The following is a 19,967-nucleotide window of genomic DNA, read 5'->3' on the forward strand; positions in this document are numbered from 1 at the left end:
AGTGGGAACCTGTTATAGCCAGAAACTGTTCCAGTGGTGATATTAGGTCTGTACGTGCCCCCACTAGCTTCACTCTCCATTATTCATAAAGATTTAGGGGTATTGTACCTGACATAGGAATGCTCCCCGACCATACTCCCTTTTTATAACTTGTGATAAAACCTGATGCACTGAGCATAATGCACCAGTGATAATACCTGATAAATATAATTCAGTTAAGCTTTATAAGGAGAGGGGGCCCACTCTTGAGGTCTGTGCACTGGGCCCACCAGTGTATTAAAACGGCCCTGCTCCCCCTGTATCCCCCCCATTAGATGGCTCCCCCCTGTATCCCCCCCCTCATATAGATGGCTCCCCCCTGTATCCCCCCCCTATAGATGGCTCCCCCCTGTATCCCCCCCTCATATAGATGGCTCACACCTGTATCCCCCCTATAGATGGCTCCCCCCTGTATCCCCCCCCTCTCTTGTATAGATGTCTCCCCCCTGTATCCCCCCTATAGATGGCTCCCCCCTGTATCCCCCCCTATAGATGGCTCCCCCCTGTATCCCCCCTATAGATGGCTCCCCCCTGTATCCCCCCTATAGATGGCTCCCCCCCTGTATCCCCCCCTATAGATGGCTCCCCCTGTATCCCCCCTATAGATGGCTCCCCCCTGTATCCCCCCTATAGATGGCTCCCCCCTGTATCCCACCCTATAGATGGCCCCCCCCTGTATCCCACCTATAGATGGCTCCCCCCTGTATCCCCCCCTATAGATGGCTCCCCCCTGTATCCCCCCCCATAGATGGCTCCCCCCTGTAGATGGCTCCCCCCTGTATCCCCCCCCTATAGATGGCTCCCCCCTGTATCCCCCCCCTATAGATGGCTCCCCCCTGTATCCCCCCCCTATAGATGGTTCCCCCCCCTGTATCCCCCCTATAGATGGCTCCCCCGTATTCCCCCCTTATAGATGGCTCCCCCCTGCACAGCAGATAAAAAAAAACAAACACCCAACTCACCTACCAGCGCTCCCCTGTCGCTGCTTCCTCTCCTCTTCTGCCCCCGGCTGATGAGTCGCTCCCTGGGGGATTCTCAGGGAGCGCACACATCCGGAAGCTCAGTGTGCGCCCAGGCCGGGACTTCCGGTACAGGAAGCCCCAGCGACGCGCACTGAGGTTCCTGATGCTTGCGCTCCCTGAGAATCCCCCGGGGAGCGACGCATCAGCCGGGGCCGGATTTCCTCTTGCGACCGCAAGAGAAGGGGAAGGGGGAGGGGCGCAGGGCCGTCTTACCCATTGGGCATGGGAGACGACTGCCCGGGGACCCCTGCGTCCTAGGGGACCCCTGCCCGCTGTGACAGCGGGCAGGGGCCCCCTAGGACGCAAGGGCCCTCGGGCAGCCGCCTACCATGCCCAATGGGTAAGACGGCCCTGCTGGGAGGCTTGAATATTTAAAAAAGAAAAAAAAGGAAATTACTAACTTGAATAAATAACTTTTGAATTTATTTTCTCCAGAGTACCCCTTTAACAAAAGTTTGTTATATAATGATCAGATGTATTAACTATATCTGATCATTTTAACAAGACTATAACTCCTCCTAGGAGCCACAGCTTCTGTGTAATGAACTAGACTGCTGGGCTACACACGATCCCGCCCCCTCTACCCATGACCCTGGGGGGGGGGGCCTCCCCAATAAGACTCAACACACAGGCGTATTTTGTTGGATGGTGGTCGGCCACAGCTATTTATTATTTGTTTATTTTGTCTTAAAACCGGGCAACTTGCCAACTTCCACTGACACGTAAGCGCCTCCAGGCGAACATTTTCCAACGGGTATGCCGGCCGCCGAACCGGCCGGGCATGACCACCGGATCCACCAGATACCACACCTCCAGCTGTGACTTAGTATAACTTTCCACTAAAACAAAAGGAAACAACATCAATACAAGGAACCCAAAACTTGAACCACACTTGCAATAAGGGCGGGAGGGTGGGCTGCTTGTAGTCCTGGCTGCTGGTAAAGAGGGCTGCTCCCGGAAGCCCCGCCCCCTTATACATCACGCCTGCATCCTATAGGCCAGAAGCACGTCCCGGAGGCGGTGCCGTGCTGCACCATGTGACCCCCCGTGCACCAATGAATGCACTAACAATCTTCTCCACGGCATCACTGAGGCCCCTGTGAGTCTCCATTAACCCCTGCCGCTCCACTAAACGCCCCGCAGTCCCTGCCACCTTCCTTAGGCAGCTCGGTGCCCTAAAGAACTGTTCAATATCTTCTCAGCAGAATCCAGAGAAATACTGAACTAAATGAACTCATCTTTTGAACTAATCTTTTCAGTGAACTAGTTCATAGTGAACTAATCACCAAAATGAGCTGTGGTGTGCGCCGGGGGCGGGGCTTACCGCGATGGGGGCGGGGCTTACCGGGTCATACTGTTTGCAACTACGGAAGCCTGCACCAGAAGCTCCACGAGATTGAGTACTAAGGGGCATACTAAGGGGGTACTAAGGGGCATACTAAGAGGGGTACTAAGGGGCATACTAAGGGGGTACTAAGGGACATACTAAGAAGGTACTAAGGGACATACTAAGAAGGTACTAAGGGGCATACTAAGGGACATACTAAGGGGCATTCTAAGAAGGTACTAAGGGACATACTAAGAAGGTACTAAGGGGCATACTAAGGGACATACTAAGGGGCATACTAAGAAGGTACTAAGGGACATACTAAGAAGGTACTAAGGGGCATACTAAGGGACATACTAAGGGGCATTCTAAGAAGGTACTAAGGGACATACTAAGAAGGTACTAAGGGGCATACTAAGGGACATACTAAGGGGCATTCTAAGAAGGTACTAAGGGGCATACTAAGGGGGTACTAAGGGGCATACTAAGAAGGTACTAAGGGGCATACTAAGAAGGTACTAAGGGGCATACTAAGAAGGTACTAAGGGGCATACTAAGGGGGTACTAAGGGGCATACTAAGGGGGTACTAAGGGCAGTGGCGTCGCTAGGCAGTTTTATTCGGGGCTCATGCCCCGAAATAAAATGCCTGCTGCCCCGGATCTCTTCTGCCCCGCTCTTGCGAGCCAGATGCGGCTCTTTTGATGGCCGCATCTGGCTCGCAGATTGCAGCTGCTGCTGTCCTCCTTACCTACTGGCCGCCCGCAGCGCCCGGACACGCTCCTCCATCCAATCAGCGGAAACCGGGAGTGTGGGGCCGCTGCGGTGGGCCGTGGTGCACGCATCCAATTAACGCGTGCGCCACGGCCCACCGCAGCGGCCCCACGCTCCCGCTCTGAGCTGATTGAGTTGTAGGAGCACCTCCGGCCGCTACGGTAGGTGAGGCGGACAGCAGCAGCCGCGATCTAGAAGGAGGTGAGCAGGCACGGGGCGAGAGAAACGGGCGAGAAGCACAGGGGGAAAGAAGCAAGGGGGGAGAGAAACGGGAGAAAAGCATGGGGGAGAGAAAGAGGGGAGAAAAGCATGGGGGAGAGAAAGAGGGGAGAAAAGCATGGGGGAGAGAAAGGGGAGAAAAGCATGGGGGAGAGAAAGAGGGGAGAAAAGCATGGGGGAGAGAAAGGGGAGAAAAGCATGGGGGAGAGAAAGAGGGGAGAAAAGCATAGGGGAGAAAAGCATGGGGGAGAGAAACAGGGGAGAAAAGCATGGAGGAGAGAAACAGGGGAGAAAAGCATGGAGGAGAGAAACAGGGGAGAAAAGCATGGAGGAGAAAAGCATGGGGGAGAGAAACAGGGGAGAAAAGCATGGGGGAGAGAAACAGGGGAGAAAGCATGGGGGAGAGAAACAGGGGAGAAAGCATGGGGGAGAGAAAGAGGGGAGAAAAGCATGGGGGAGAGAAACAGGGGAGAAAGCATGGGGGAGAGAAAGAGGGGAGAAAAGCATGGAGGAGAGAAAGAGGGGAGAAAAGCATGGGGGAGAGAAACAGGGGGGAAAAGCATGGGGGAGAGAAACGGGAGAAAGCATGGGGGAGAGAAACAGGGGAGAAAAGCATGGAGGAGAGAAACGGGAGAAAAGCATGGGGGAGAGAAACAGGGGAGAAAAGCATGGGGGAGAGAAACAGGGCAAGAGAAAGAGGGGAGAAAAGCATGGAGGAGAGAAACAGGGGAGAAAAGCATGGGGGAGAGAAACAGGGGAGAAAAGCATGGGGGAGAGAAACAGGGGAGAAAGTAACAGAAGAGTGAAATGGGGGAGAGAAACAGGAGAGATAACCATGGGGGAGAGAAACAGGGGAGAAAAGCATGGGGGAGAGAAACGGGAGAAAAGCATGGGGGAGAGAAACAGGGGAGAAAGCATGGTAGAGAGAAAAATGGGGGAGAGAAACAGGGGAGATAAGCATGGGGGAGAGAAACAGGGGAGATAAGCATGGGGGAGAGAAAAATGGGGGAGAGAAACGGGAAAAAAGCATGGGGGAGATAAACAGGGGAGAAAAGCATGGGGGAGAGAAATGGGAGAAAAGCATGGGGGAGAGAAAGGGGAGAAAAGCATGGGGGAGAGAAACTCAGAGGGCCCGGGCCCCGGATGTTTTAGGACCCTAGCAACGCCCCTGACTAAGGGACATACTAAGGGGGGTACTAAGGGGCATACTAAGAAGGTACTAAGGGGCATACTAAGAGGGGTACTAAGGGACATACTAAGAAGGTACAAAGGGGCATACTAAGGGGGGTACTAAGGGGCATACTAAGAAGGTACTAAGGGGCATACTAAGAAGGTACTAAGGGGCATACTAAGGGGGGTACTAAGGGGCATACTAAGGGGGGTACTAAGGGACAAACCCAGGGGGGTACTAAGGGACATACTAAGGGGGTACTAAGGGACATACTAAGAAGGTACTAAGGGACATACTAAGGGGGTAATAAGGGGCATACTAAGAAGGTACTAAGGGGCATACTAAGGGGGTACTAAGGGACATACTAAGAAGGTACTAAGGGACATACTAAGTGGGTACTAAGGGGCGTTCTAAGAAGGTACTAAGGGACATACTAAGGGGGTACTAAGGGGCATATTAAGAAGGTACTAAGGGGCATACTAAGGGGGTACTAAGGGACATACTAAGAAGCTTCTAAGGGGCATACTAAGGGACATACTAAGGGGCATACTAAGAAGGTACTAAGGGGCATACTAAGGGGGTACTAAGGGGCATACTAAGAAGGTACTAAGGGGCATACTAAGGGGGTACTAAGGGGCATACTAAGGGGGTACTAAGGGGCATACTAAGGGGGTGCTAAAGGGCATACTAAGGGGCATACTAAGAAGGTACTAAGGGGCATACTAAGGGGGTACTAAGGGGCATACTAAGAAGGTACTAAGGGGCATACTAAGGGACATACTAAGGGGGTAGTAAGGGGCATACTAAGGGGGTACTAAGGGGCATACTAAGGGGGTACTAAGGGGCATACTAAGGGGGTACTAAGGGGCATACTAAGGAGCTTACTAAGGGGGTAGTAAGGGGCATACTAAGGGGGTACTAAGGGGCATACTAAGCGGCATACTATGGGGCATACTAAGGGGCGTACTAAGGGGCATACTAAGGGGGTACTAAGAAGGTACTAAGAGGCATACTAAGTGGGTACTAAGGGGCATACTAAGTGGCATACTAAGGGGGTACAATGGGGCATACTAAAGGGGTAGTAAGGGGCATACTAAGGGGTTACTAAAGGGCATACTAAGGGGCATCCTAATTGGGTACTAAGGGGCATACTAAGGGGGTAGTAAGGGGCATGCTAAGGGGGTACTTAAGGGCATACTAAGGGGGTACTAAGGGGCATACCAAGAGGCATACTAAGGGGCTTACTAAGGGGCATACTAAGGGTACTAAAGGGCATACTAAGGGGGTACTGAGAAGGTAAAAAGGGGGTACTACAGGGCATACTGAGGGGGTACTAAGAGGATACTAAGAGGCATACTAAGGGCGTACTAAGGGGCATACTAAAGGGATACTAAGAGGCATGCAACATAGGGGCATGCTATATACCATGTGGGGGCTAAAAAGGAGGGGTTATATTATGTGGGGGCTATACTATGTGCTTTTTGGGGGCTCCTGCACAGGATTGGGTCCTATACTATATAGGGGCTGCTACGGGGGAGGGCTATACTCTATGGGGACTGCTGCACAGGGGGAGGGAAAAGTTGGCAAGAAACACAAAATGGAAGCAGAGAAGACGTCCCCTGTGAGTCACCGAATACCGGCAATACAATCACCTATAAGGTCTGCAGGTGCACAGCCTCATCTACCGCTATATGGTGACTGCTGAGGGAGAGTACTGCTCTGTGCACAGCCTCATCTACCGCTATATGGTGACTGCTGAGGGAGAGTACTGCTCTGTGCACAGCCTCATCTACCGATATATGGTGACTGCTGAGGGAGAGTACTGCTCTGTGTATACTGGATGTTATGTAGTAATGGTATAAGGGGGGGGTGGCGTCTCTAATCAATGCTCAATTGTGGCGCCATATAAATGTGTGGGGGGGGGGAGCCTATTAACGTTCATACGTGGCGCCACATTACAAACATAGGGTGGTGCCTATCACATATGTGGCGCTATATTGTAAGTGTGTGTGTATAAAATGCTTTCCCCATACATTGTACAGGATAGGGACACTTTAGGGTCTATCCTGTTCCTATAATACCTAGAGACCGCAGAGCAGCAACCACTCCTCCTGATCTTTTGCAGCTATGCACTTTTAAGGCCGGGTTTACACAGCGTATGACACCGGCCGTGTCACATAACGGCTGGTGTCAGTGAACTTTAGCCCGGCCGGTACTGCTGTACTGCTCAGACGCAGGGCCGGTTTTAGACTAAAAGTGGCCCTGGGCAAAGTTGAAGGTGGGGCCCTAAATGCTTAAATATTGTAGCAGCAATTTAATTTTTACACTTTTGTTGGTGATACCTGCTGCTCGTGGTGGGTTCGGCCATCAGTGTAAGGAGTATGAGGCTCTCTGGACAGTCCTCTGACAGATGATATCAGTGGGCATAGGGGGTTAGGCTTGATGGAAAAATCAATGCCCAACCTCTTTGTTCTCAGAGAGACAAGCCGCCATCAGATCTATGTGGCTATGGCTTACCCCTCCCATAGAGAACACAGGAAAACTCAGCTGTGCCGAACATTCCTGTGTATTAGGAAGACAGGGCCAGATGATATATATATATATCATTAGTGATGTGTGTGCAGCTCTTGCTGTATATAGTGAACAATAAAGATATATACTACGTGATCACGTCCTCAGACCTTGTCTGTGGGATCCCCCAGTCCCAGCTCTCACTTCTGGTCCTCTCTCTGAAGTTATAGGCCGTTCAGCCAGTCACTGGCCGTAACAAACAGACAAGGTCTGAGGACACCGGAGAATGTGATCAGGTAAGTAACAGCTTTATTATGTTATACGCACAGCAGCCAATGATTTTTACACTTGCCAAAAGACAATGATCATTTGATTACTGTTGTCTCTATATACACAGAGCGATATCGGCCGGATTCGGACAATTTTCGTTCCGTGTATTATGGCCCTTAGTCAATTCAGAAGGTTACATGCCAGGACCGCCACTACATGTCAGGACTGCTGCTACATGCCAGGACCGCCGCTACATGCCAGGACTGCCGCTACATGCCAGGACTGCTGCTACATGTCAGGACTGCCACTACATGCCGGGACTGCCTCTACATGTCAGGACTGCTGCTACATGCCAGAACCGCCGCTCCGTGGGTGGGAGGAAAGAGGGGGGACATGGCAGGACTGCTGCTACATGCCAGGACCGCCGCTACATGGCAGGACTGCTGCTACATGCTAGGACCGCCGCTACATGCCAGGACTAACGCTAAATGCCAGGACTAACGCTACATGCCAGGACCGCCGCTACATGTCAGGACTGCTGCTACATGCCAGGACTCTCACTAGTGGTGTAAACACAAAAACTATTTATACTCACCTGACTTTTGAGTGCAGCGTCTTCTCTAAATGTGTAGATAGATAGATAGGAGATAGATAGATAGATAGATAGATAGATAGATAGATAGATAGAGAGTAGAAAACAAGCCGCACATCCAATTCCACTGTGGCGGGTGCTCAGGGAATAGAGAAAGATAGCGAGAGGCTATCGAAACGTTGCATCTGTTTGTTCACCATTTTTTTGGAATAAACTACACATTTTCTACTACCTGAGCTGGTGTGCTGTGGACTCTCCATCTTCTAGATAGATAGATAGATAGATAGATAGATAGATAGATAGATAGATAGATACATCGATAATATTTGAATGTTTTTATCATTTGCAGATTTCGGCTGTCCTCAGTATCCCATTCTGGTTTCTACAAAGATTTGGCAAAAAGATGGCAGCTTTTGGAATCTCTGTAAGTATTACTGCAGAACATGGCGCTCAGCGGCGTAGCTAATGTCTCCTGGGCCCTGGTGCGAGAGGTCAACTTGGGCCCCCCCCCTCCTCCTCCTTTCACGACCAAGTGATGCTATTGGTGTATATATGTATATATATATATATATATATATATATATATATATATATATATATAAACACCAAGACAGATATTACCAAGAACACCAGCATATTGGAAGAGAAAGTATTATCACCGTACATATTACCGCCATACTGTTACCGACCAAATCCTGTATACTGAGACCAATATTACCAGTAATACCAGTATATAGGAAGGAAACATTACTGCCACACCACAACCACTACCATCACCACCATATTGTTACTGACCAAATCCAGTATACTAAATCACCTCATCCAGTCATATAGAGGTGGATGCAGCTGTACACAGGCTCTATACACCATATACATTACAGTGCAGTTATATCAGGTGACTCACAGGAGACGTCTTTTCTGATCGGAGTTCTTTCCTTTTCATCTTCTCCATCCGTCCTGGGTCATTATGAGAACTTCTCCGAGCCAAGAATCCACAGAATCTGCCAGACAGACATATTAGTCTCCTCACACTGGCACCATCCTCATCTCTATACACGCTGCACATCTGTACTGTCCCCTTTACACCCTCATTTAGTGGGTAGCCCTGACTCTATGTGACCCCCTAATAATATATGCCCCCCTCTGTGTATCCCCTCTCCCCCCATGTTGTCCTCCTTATAGATGGCCCCCTCTCCCCCCACCCTCCCTTATAGATGGCCTCCTCTCCCTCCTCCATATAGATGGCCCCCTCTACCCCCTCCCTTATAGATGGCCTCCTCTCCCCCCTCCTTATAGATGGCCCCCTCTACCCCCTCCCTTATAGATGGCCCCCTCTCTCCTCACCCTCCCTTATAGATGCCCCCTCTCTTCCACCCTCCCTTATAGATGGCCTCCTCTCCCTCCTCCATATAGATGGCCCCCTCTACCCCCTACCTTATAGATGCCCCCCTCTCTTCCACCCTCCCTTATAGATGGCCCCCTCTCCCCCCACCCTCCCTTATAGATGGCCCCCTCTCCCCCCCTCCCTTATAGATGGTCCCCCCCTTATAGATGGCCCCCTTCCCCCCCTCCCTTATAGATGGTCCCCTTCCCCCCCTCCCTTATAGATGGTCCCCCCCCTTATAGATGGCCCCCTTCCCCCCCTCCCTTATAGATGGCCCCCTCTCCCCCCACCCTCCCTTATAGATGGTCCCCTTTCCCCCCACCCTCCCTTATAGATGGCCCTCTCCCCCCACCCTCCCTTATAGATGTTCCCCTTTCCCCCCTTCCTTATAGATGGTCCCCCCCCCCTTATAGATGGTCCCCTTCCCCCCCTCCCTTATAAATGGTCCCTCTTCCCCCCCTCATAGATACCCCCCTCTTTCCCCCCACCCTTATAGATGCCCCCCTCTTTCTCCCACCTTCATAGATGCCCCCCTCTTTCCCCCCACCCTCATAGATGTCCCCGTCTTTCCCCCCACCCTCATAGATGCCCCCACTTTCCCCCCACCCTCATAGATGCCCCCCTCTCCCCCCCCCCACCCTCATAGATGGTCCCCTTTCCCCCCACCCTCATAGATATCCCCCTCTTTCCCCCACCCTCATAGATGCCTCCCTCTTTCCCCCCACCCTCATAGATGCCCCCCTCTTTCCCCCCACCCTCATAGATGCCCCCCTCTTTTCCCCCACCCTCATAGATGCCCCCCTCTTCCCCCCACCCTGCAGGCTGATAAAAAAAAAAAAACTTAACTCACCTGACAACGCGCTCCCACATTGATCCTCACTCCTCCTGGTCTGTCCCCGGCTGCTGCGCAGCTGCCGGGGGTGTCACATCCTATCCCCGGCAGCGCGCGCATCCGAGAGCTCCCTGCGCGCCGGAACCGGAAGTCAGGGCCCAAGGCGCGCAGGGAGCTCTGGGATGCGCGACCTGCCCCGGATGAGACGCGACACCCCCGGCAGCCGCGCAGCAGCCGGGGGAAGACGGAGCCGGACATACATTTCAACAAGAAAAGAAGAGTATTATAGTAGACAAGGGTCTGATTATACATCAGGAAACCATCCATAGTCATAATCCTTGTTTAACAAAATAGAAAATGTTAAGATGAAAAATAGGAGCTTGATGTCCATGGTGACCAATTCTCTCTGAACCTTTTAATAGAGTTATTACCAAAGGCTATAGCCTCCTCATATTTGTAAGTGGTATTAATTTCTTGGATTGTGTCCTCTATTTTAGGAATTGCGAAACTCATCCCAGAGCGTCGGATGAGACGCGACACCCCCGGCAGCCGCGCAGCAGCCGGGGGAAGACGGAGCCGGACTCTTGTGACCGCAAGCAATCACAAGAGTGATTGATCGGGAGGGCCTCGCGGGCCCCCCTTCATGGCGGGCCCGGTCGCGGCGGCGACCGCCGCGACCGCGGTAGCTGCGCCACTGATGGCGCTGTATAAGTGTGTAAGTTCTAATAAAAACACATGCTGGGTACAAAAAGCCACACGACTAACATGTAAATGATCTAGTACTTACCATTCTAAGAGTAATTAAAGAGTTTGTCTCCCCTAACCACGTCCATATACTCTATCAGGCATCATACACAGGATGTCACGCTGACACTAACCTCTATGGGCAGGAATGTAGAGCCGCTAAGTATTTGTGGTACTCGACCAGTGACGTGCTGTGATGTTACTGGTGACGCCACTTCTGTGGTGGTTGGTCGGTTGTGTTGTACACCTCAGCCAGCGATAGTAATGTTGTGATGCCAGTGATAGTCCAGCACACAGGTGCGATGTTGGTACCTGCTTTAGTGTTGTGGCTGGCTGTACTTCCCCCAAATGGTCGGTGACCTGCCAGGCTGTGATGGGTCCCTTGGGCTCTTGTCACGGCAGTCCTGAGTACAGTAGAGGTAGTTGTAGCGGTGCTTGTATAGTTGAGAGCAGAGTGGAGCAGTGTAGAGGAGAGCAGTTTGTCAAGGGAGAAACTTCCTGAATTCCCCCCCCCCCCCCCCCCAAATCAACCGGTCTCAGAAAGTTATACAGGTTTGTAAATTACTTCTATTTAAAAATCTCAGGAACTCCTCCAGTACTTATCAGCTGTTGTATGTCCTGCAGGAAGTGGTGTATTCTCTCCAGCCTAACACAGTGCTCTCTGCTGCCACCTCTGTCCATGTCAGGAACTGTCCAGAGCAGCAGCAAATCCCCATAGAAAACCTCTCCTGCGCATCTACCTATCCCCAAAATGTTCTCTCCCACAGTGGTCGCTGGATTTAAGATGTGGATTATCTCGTACACATCAACAGGGACACGACATAATATTATATTGCCGAATACTCCACTAGATATATTACATGTCGCATTACCCAAAACCGACCTTTCTGAGTGGGTTTCGAAGGGTTTATCAGAATTAAACCAGTTATTCCGGGAAGGTGTTTTATGTTCTTTTTTAGATTTACAAAATGAATATCGCCTCCCAAAAGAAGACCTACAGAAATATCTAAAATTACGACAATTTCTACTAACTAGGAAACATACAAATGTGGATCTTATAAAAATCCTTAAATCCCAACCAACGGCCTTAAACCTATTTATGAAATATTAGGGAAAACTACCTCATTTGAAGCAATTGGACCATATGCTAAATAGTCCGCAGAACTGAATATTTCCCCCTCCGAGAAGACTGGAAACATGCTTTCTCATGGTCACACAAGGCCCTACAATGTATAGTTCATGTAGAGGCTATCACCAAAGCAAGGTTACAGTGGTACTACACCCCACTTAGACTTCACAAGATGTTCCCCTCATCCTCTAGTTTATGTTGGAGGGAATGTGGGTGTGAAGGATCATTACAGCACATTCTATGGTATTGCCCACGGATAACACAATATTGGAGTGAAATCTCTAAATTAGTGGACAAATTATTTAAAACTCAAATCCTACTAACACCCCAATTAGCACTTTTGCTCTTAGGGATCCATAGGATTCCACCACCGTTTCGCATTTTGTTTTGCAAAATAGTAGTAATTGCAAAACTATTCTTAACAAGAAGATGGAAATCTTCTTCTATTCCTAAAATAGAGGACACAATCCAAGAAATTAATACCACTTACAAATATGAGGAGGCTATAGCCTTTGGTAATAACTCTATTAAAAGGTTCAGAGAGAATTGGTCACCATGGACATCAAGCTCCTATTTTTCATCTTAACATTTTCTATTTTGTTAAACAAGGATTATGACTATGGATGGTTTCCTGATGTATAATCAGATCCTTGTCTACTATAATACTCTTCTTTTCTTGTTGAAATGTATGTATAATTGTTTGGAAATTATGTATGTTTGTTGGAAATGTTGTACGGTTCTAAGTTGTACAACTGGTTTTATTTGGAAAAGTTTGTTAAAAGCTAATAAATATATTGAAACAGAAAACCTCTCCTGCTCTGGGCAGTTCCTGACATGGACAGAAGTAGCAGCAGAGAGCACTGTGTCAGACTGGAAAGAATACACCGGTTCCTGCAGGGCATACAGCAGCTGATTACTACTGTAATTTGCAAATCCATATAACTTTCTGGTACCAGTTGTTTTGAAAAAAATTTCTAGAACGAGCTTGGAGAAGTGCTTTGCTGAGTCCTTCTCTCTGTCTTTCTTCAAGGGACAGATTCTGTAAAAAGTCTATGGAGTCCTTCTCTTACAGTGAGATGGGGAGAGAAGCACTCAGCAGAGCGCTTCTCCATACTTGTTCTTGACATGTCAGTTATTTGCAGGTCCGCATGGGATCCCGTCCGGAGCGTATACGATGTGTATACGCTCCGGCCAGGATCCCATAGCAGATAAGGCTATGTTCACAGGCGCATAAAGTACGGCCGTTGTTGTCATCGGCCGTACTTTTACGTAGCGTGAACATAGCCTTACTGTGAAAATAATAATAATTAGTAAACCAAATTTTATGTGATTCCTCGTCAAGCACCAACACAGTACACACACACTCATCTCCCCTTTCTGTGGGTGACAGTACCAATAGTCCGTGTGGGTCACTATTCCACTCCGGACCACCGTGATAAGCACCCAAGGGACCCTGCAACAACCCGGCAGGTCACTGTCCATAGGGGAACAAGGTATAACCGGCCCTTTAAAATAAAAGCAGGTGTGCCACCATACCTGTGTACCCAACCGGCACTGGCGTAACAACATAACATCACTGGGCCCGGCTATATCTCGGCCAACCACCATAGAGCTGGCTTCACACTTCACCACCTAGCAAGTGACAGGCCGTACCGACACACCGGGGGTCAACCCAGTATACAGTAAGGTGAGGACCAGCTACTTCTTAGGGATCGCATGCACATGGCTATTTTGGCATTTACATATAAGATGATGATGGTGTTATAAGGAATGAGACATTCTTTGGAGTTTACCTCCTCCTTTATTGGCCCTGAGAACATGATGACCTGTCATGTCTCTCCATTTAGCGGTTTTTATTTGTTTTTTAAGTAAAATCTTTTTGGGGTGTTTTTTTGTGTATTTAATGAATTACAAATAAAGATACTTTCTACATTTTGACACCTTGGTGTGCCAGTGCCTTAATTACATACTTTATATATAGTTGGTTCTAGTTGTCTTCTTGTATGTTGGCTTTATAGCCGCCGCTTTTTACCCAAAAGCTGCGCATCTTCTCCTTTGGTAGTTTAACTCTTTCTCCAAACCAGTCACAGTCCTGGGCGGTAATCGCACCTTTTGGGGCATGATTGACAGTCAGGGAACCTGCTGGGACACTGGGAAGCCGGATGACATCTTGGGGATATGCCAACACACCGGTGACCAAGCAGGTTGCCTGACTGTCAATCATTCCCCAAGAGGTGCGATTACAGCCCAGGAACTGTGACTGGTTTGGAGAAAGACACTGCCCAGATACCTAGATAAAACTAAATCACATACAATGCCAGAAAAGATAAAACAGTGACTTTGGGCGTTTTGAAAATACAGATGACCATCACAATATATGGTGGGAACTATTGCAGCTTGCTTTATTATGCTATTTTTGGGGGTTTAGAACTCAAAAAAGGTGGTGAATTGTTCCATTTAAAAGGTTTATCCAAGCTCAAGAAAACACAGCTACTTTTTTTTAGCAAAAACAGCGCCACCCCTGTCCTTAGGTTGTGTGTGGTATGGCAATTCAGCTTAATTCATTTGAATGGAACTGAGCTAAAAAACCTACACCCAAACTGAGGACAGGAGCAGTGCTGTTTCTATAAGAAAGCGGCCATTTTTTTCTAAGCCTGGGTAACCCCTTTAAGTGTATAAATAACAATCCTTAGTGCAAAATACCATACATGCCTATGTGTAAGTATAGAATCCCGTCTGCTCCCCTTCTTCCATCCATACCCCTTCTCTATATCCCTCTTCTCACCTCTCCTGGTTGAACCTGATGGGCCTTTTCTGATGTGTTTTTTTTTTAACCTTACTAACTATGTGTCCTGTTGGCTCCTTACCCTTGTACTGTTAAAGGAGTGCTCCAGGCAGGTTTTTTTTATTATAATACTGCTGGGTGGGGGGATGAAAACAATGACATCCATTCACGTCCCCGCTGGAGCTCTGGAATTGGGGAGATAAGTGGACGTCATTGATTTCATCCACTCCCTCTTCGGCGATACTAAAAAAAGGCCTCCCGCCCCGGAGTACCCCTTTAGATAAGATGATGGAAGCAGGGCCGTTTTAATACATTGGTGGGCCCAGTGCACAGCCCTCAAGAGTGGGCCCCCCCTTTCCCTTTCAGCACATTGTATAATGTACTGAATTTGCCCCCACACTGTATCAAGAGCCCCAATACATACAGTAGTTACCTTATAACACTATTTCCACCATACAGTGATTACATATTACATAAAAACTGCACTAAACAGAACAGAAAGATATCACCGATGATACCATTACATAATACCGCCCTAACACTACAACCCTATAACAGAGTGCAGTTACATCCAGTGACTCACCGGGGGCGTCTTCTCCGATCAGAGTCTGTCACCTTTTCTTTTTCTCTCCATCCAGCCTGGGCCACCTTGAAGTCTTCTCCTGGCTGTGAATCTTCTCTCCAGAATCTGCCAGACAAATATTTTAGGCTCCAACACATACAGTAGTCAGGTCCATTGTACCTCTATACAGTAGTTACACCCCTCTGTACCCCTACATAATTACACCCCTCTGTGCCTCCATAGTTTTAAGGTGTCCCTGAAGTATATAGACCCTCATGTGCTCCTCCAGTTATATACAGCCCTCCTGTGCGCTCCCCCATTAGTATATAGCCCCTCATGTGCTCCTCCAGTTATATACAGCCCTCCTGTGCCCTCCCCCATTAGTATATAGCCCCCCTGTGCACTCTCCCCAGTAGTATATAGCCCCCCCCTGTGCTCTCCCACAATAGTATATAGCCCCCCTGTGCTCTCCCACAATAGTATATAGCCCCCCTGTGCTCTCCCCCAATAGTATATAGCCCCCCTGTGCTCTCCAATAGTATATAGACCCCTATGCTCTCCCACAAAAGTATATAGCCCCCCTGTGCTCTCCCCCAATAGTATATAGCCCCCCTGTGCTCCCTCCAATAGTATATAGCCCCCTGTGCTCTCCCCAATAGTATATAGCCCCCTGTGCTCTCCCCAATAGTATATAGCCCCCCAGTGCTCTCCATAATATATAGCCCCCCTGTGCTCTCCCCCATAGTATATAGACCCCTGTGCTCCCCAATAGTATATAGACCCCTGTGCTCCCCAATAGTATATAGCTCCCTGTGCTCCCCAATAGTATATAGCTCCCCTGTGCTCCCCAATAGTATATAGCCCCCTGTGCTCCCCAATAGTATATAGCTCCCCTGTGCTCCCCCATAGTATATAGCCCCCTGTGCTCCCCAATAGTATATAGCCCCCTGTGCTCCCCCATAGTATATAGCCCCCCTGTGCTCCCCCATAGTATATAGCTCCCCTGTGCTCCCCCATAGTATATAGCTCCCCTGTGCTCCCCAATAGTATATAGCTCCCCTGTGCTCCCCCATAGTATATAGCTCCCCTGTGCTCCCCCATAGTATATAGCTCCCCTGTGCTCCCCCATTGTATATAGCCCCCTGTGCTCCCCCATTGTATATAGCTCCCTGTGCTCCCCAGTAGTTTATAGCCCCCTGTGCTCCCCTATAGTATATAGCTCCCCTGTGGTCCCCAGTAGTATATAGCCCCCTGTGCTCCCCCATAGTATATAGCTCCCCTGTGGTCCCCATAGTATATAGCCCCCCTGTGCTCCCCCATAGTATATAGCTCCCCTGTGCCCCCCCATAGTATATAGCTCCCCTGTGCTCCCCAATAGTATATAGCTCCCCTGTGTTCCCCCATAGTATATAGCTCCCCTGTGCTCCCCCATAGTATATAGCCCCCTGTGCTCCCCCATTGTATATAGCTCCCAGTGGCGGATTAAATGTAACAAAAACCTATATTAGGGTCTCTGACCAATAATAAACAAATAGGGTTCACTCTATATGTCCAAAACCAAAAAAACCCCTAAGTTAACGTAAATCACATACCAAGATTAATTTAACAAAATATTAATCCTTTATTATTGTATCAATCCCAAACCTATCCCATAAAAACAACATATACACATAAGACACTTAAAAAACACGGTGCAGGGGACCATAAGAATCTATAACATATTGCAATACATCAGCAAACAAAAAAAGGGGGAAGCAAAGCTATAATAGTTTACATAAATAATGGGATTCCAGATGGTTAGAATCAAGTATTTAAAGTGCTATGTGCAGCCAATATACAAACAACCAGGTACTGAGTATAGAAAAAGGGAATACATTAGTATATTACATGGCTAATATTGCCATCCCTGAAGTAACACAACCTCAGACCAGTGCCAAAACACATGGAATCCCAAACCCCTTGTGCTGCGGCCCCTGCACCTCACCCTCCAACGCGTTTCGTAGACCTTTCTGCACCGTGTTTTTTAAGTGTCTTATGTGTATATGTTGTTTTTATGGGATAGGTTTGGGATTGATACAATAATAAAGGATTAATATTTTGTTAAATTAATCTTGGTATGTGATTTACGTTAACTTAGGGTTTTTTTTGGTTGCGGATTAAATGTACCCGGGCTGTCCACCCAACCTGGCCCCCCCCCCAGTCAATCTGCCCACATTATGATCCGCTACTGCCCCCCCCACGCTGTCCCCAAAAAACACTGCCTGCCTCCCCTCCCTGCTGACCCCAATAAACATAATGTTTGGTCCCTTGCTGCTACCCCCAGTAAGCATTGTCCACCCCACTTCCGCTGCCCCCAATAAACATATTGCCAACTCACCCTGATGTTGCGCACATCCCCCCCCAAGGTCAAAGCAGCACAGAGGATGTCAGGAGAGGAGGGGGCTGATCTTATAGGGGAGGTCACAGCAGCACAGAGGATGTCAGGAAAGGAGGGTGCTGATCTTATAGGGGAGGTCAAAGCAGCACAGAGGAGTTCAGGAGAGGAGGGTGCTGATCTTATAGGGGAGGTCACAGCAGCACAGAGGATGTCAGGAGAGGAGGGTGCTGATCTTATAGGGGAGGTCACAGCAGCACAGAGGAGTTCAGGAGAGGAGGGGGCTGATCTTATAGGGGAGGTCACAGCAGCACAGAGGATGTCAGGAAAGGAGGGTGCTGATCTTATAGGGGAGGTCAAAGCAGCACAGAGGAGTTCAGGAGAGGAGGGTGCTGATCTTATAGGGGAGGTCACAGCAGCACAGAGGATGTCAGGAGAGGAGGGTGCTGATCTTATAGGGGAGGTCACAGCAGCACAGAGGAGTTCAGGAGAGGAGGGGGCTGATCTTATAGGGGAGGTCACAGCAGCACAGAGGATGTCAGGAGAGGAGGGGGCTGATCTTATAGTGGAGGTCAAAGCAGCACAGAGGATGTCAGGAGAGGAGGGTGCTGATCTTATAGGGGAGGTCACAGCAGCAAAGAGGATATCAGGAGAGGAGGGTGCTGATCTTATAGGAGAGGTCACAGCAGCACCGAGGATGTCAGGAGAGGAGGGGGCTGATCTTATAGGGGAGGTCAAAGCAGCACAGAGGGTGTCAGTAGAGGAGGCTGCTGGTCTTATAGGGGAGGTCACAGCATCACAGCAGCACAGAAGATGTCAGGAGAGGAAGGTGCTGATCTATAGGGGAGTTCCCAGCAGCACAGAGGATGTCAGGAGAGGAGGCTGCTGGTCTTATAGGGGAGGTTCCAGCAGCACAGAGGATGTCAGGAGAGGAGGGTGCTGATCTATAGGGGAGGTCACAACAGCACAGAGGGTGTCAGGAGAGGAGGGTGCTGATCTTATAGGGGAGGTCACAGCAGCACAGAGGATGTCAGGAAAGGAGGGTGCTGATCTTATAGGGGAGGTCAAAGCAGCACAGAGGAGTTCAGGAGAGGAGGGTGCTGATCTTATAGGGGAGGTTCCAGCAGCACAGAGGATGTCAGGAGAGGAGGGTGCTGATCTATAGGGGAGGTCACAACAGCACAGAGGGTGTCAGGAGAGGAGGGTGCTGATCTTATAGGGGAGGTCACAGCAGCACAGAGGATGTCAGGAAAGGAGGGTGCTGATCTTATAGGGGAGGTCAAAGCAGCACAGAGGAGTTCAGGAGAGGAGGGTGCTGATCTTATAGGGGAGGTCACAGCAGCACAGAGGATGTCAGGAGAGGAGGGTGCTGATCTTATAGGGGAGGTCACAGCAGCACAGAGGAGTTCAGGAGAGGAGGGGGCTGATCTTATAGGGGAGGTCACAGCAGCACAGAGGATGTCAGGAGAGGAGGGGGCTGATCTTATAGTGGAGGTCAAAGCAGCACAGAGGATGTCAGGAGAGGAGGGTGCTGATCTTATAGGGGAGGTCACAGCAGCACAGAGGGTGTCAGTAGAGGAGGCTGCTGGTCTTATAGGGGAGGTCACAGCATCACAGCAGCACAGAAGATGTCAGGAGAGGAGGGTGCTGATCTATAGGGGAGTTCCCAGCAGCACAGAGGATGTCAGGAGAAGAGGCTGCTGGTCTTATAGGGGAGGTCCCAGCAGCACAGAGGATGTCAGGAGAGGAGGGTGCTGATCTATAGGGGAGGTCACAACAGCACAGAGGGTGTCAGGAGAGGAGGGTGCTGATCTATAAGGGAGGTCACAGCAGCACAAAGGATGTCAGGAGAGGAGGGTGCTATTTAATATATAATTTATGTGGTATAACCATTTTTTGTATAAGCAGAAAAGTTTTAAAGTTGGAAAAAAGCATTTTTTCACAATTTTTCACGTTATTTTGGGTTTTTTCATAAAGATTTGTTATAAGTATCGACTTCAATGTACAAGAAATGTGAAGTACAATATGTCACGAGAAAACATTCTCAGAATCAGCCAGATAGGCAAAAGCATTCCGAAATTATTAATGAATAAAGTGACACTGGTCATATTCATAAAATTTGCTCCGGTCCTTAAGGCCATTTCAGACCCGGTCTTTAAGGGGTTAATGTTATATATAATACAAAATGTTTCCGTAGGCAGGGTTCAACTTAAAAGCAGGCTTGTGAAACCTTG

This window comes from Dendropsophus ebraccatus, unplaced genomic scaffold (genome assembly GCF_027789765.1).
Source record: "Dendropsophus ebraccatus isolate aDenEbr1 unplaced genomic scaffold, aDenEbr1.pat pat_scaffold_958_ctg1, whole genome shotgun sequence".
NCBI lineage: Eukaryota > Metazoa > Chordata > Amphibia > Anura > Hylidae > Dendropsophus > Dendropsophus ebraccatus.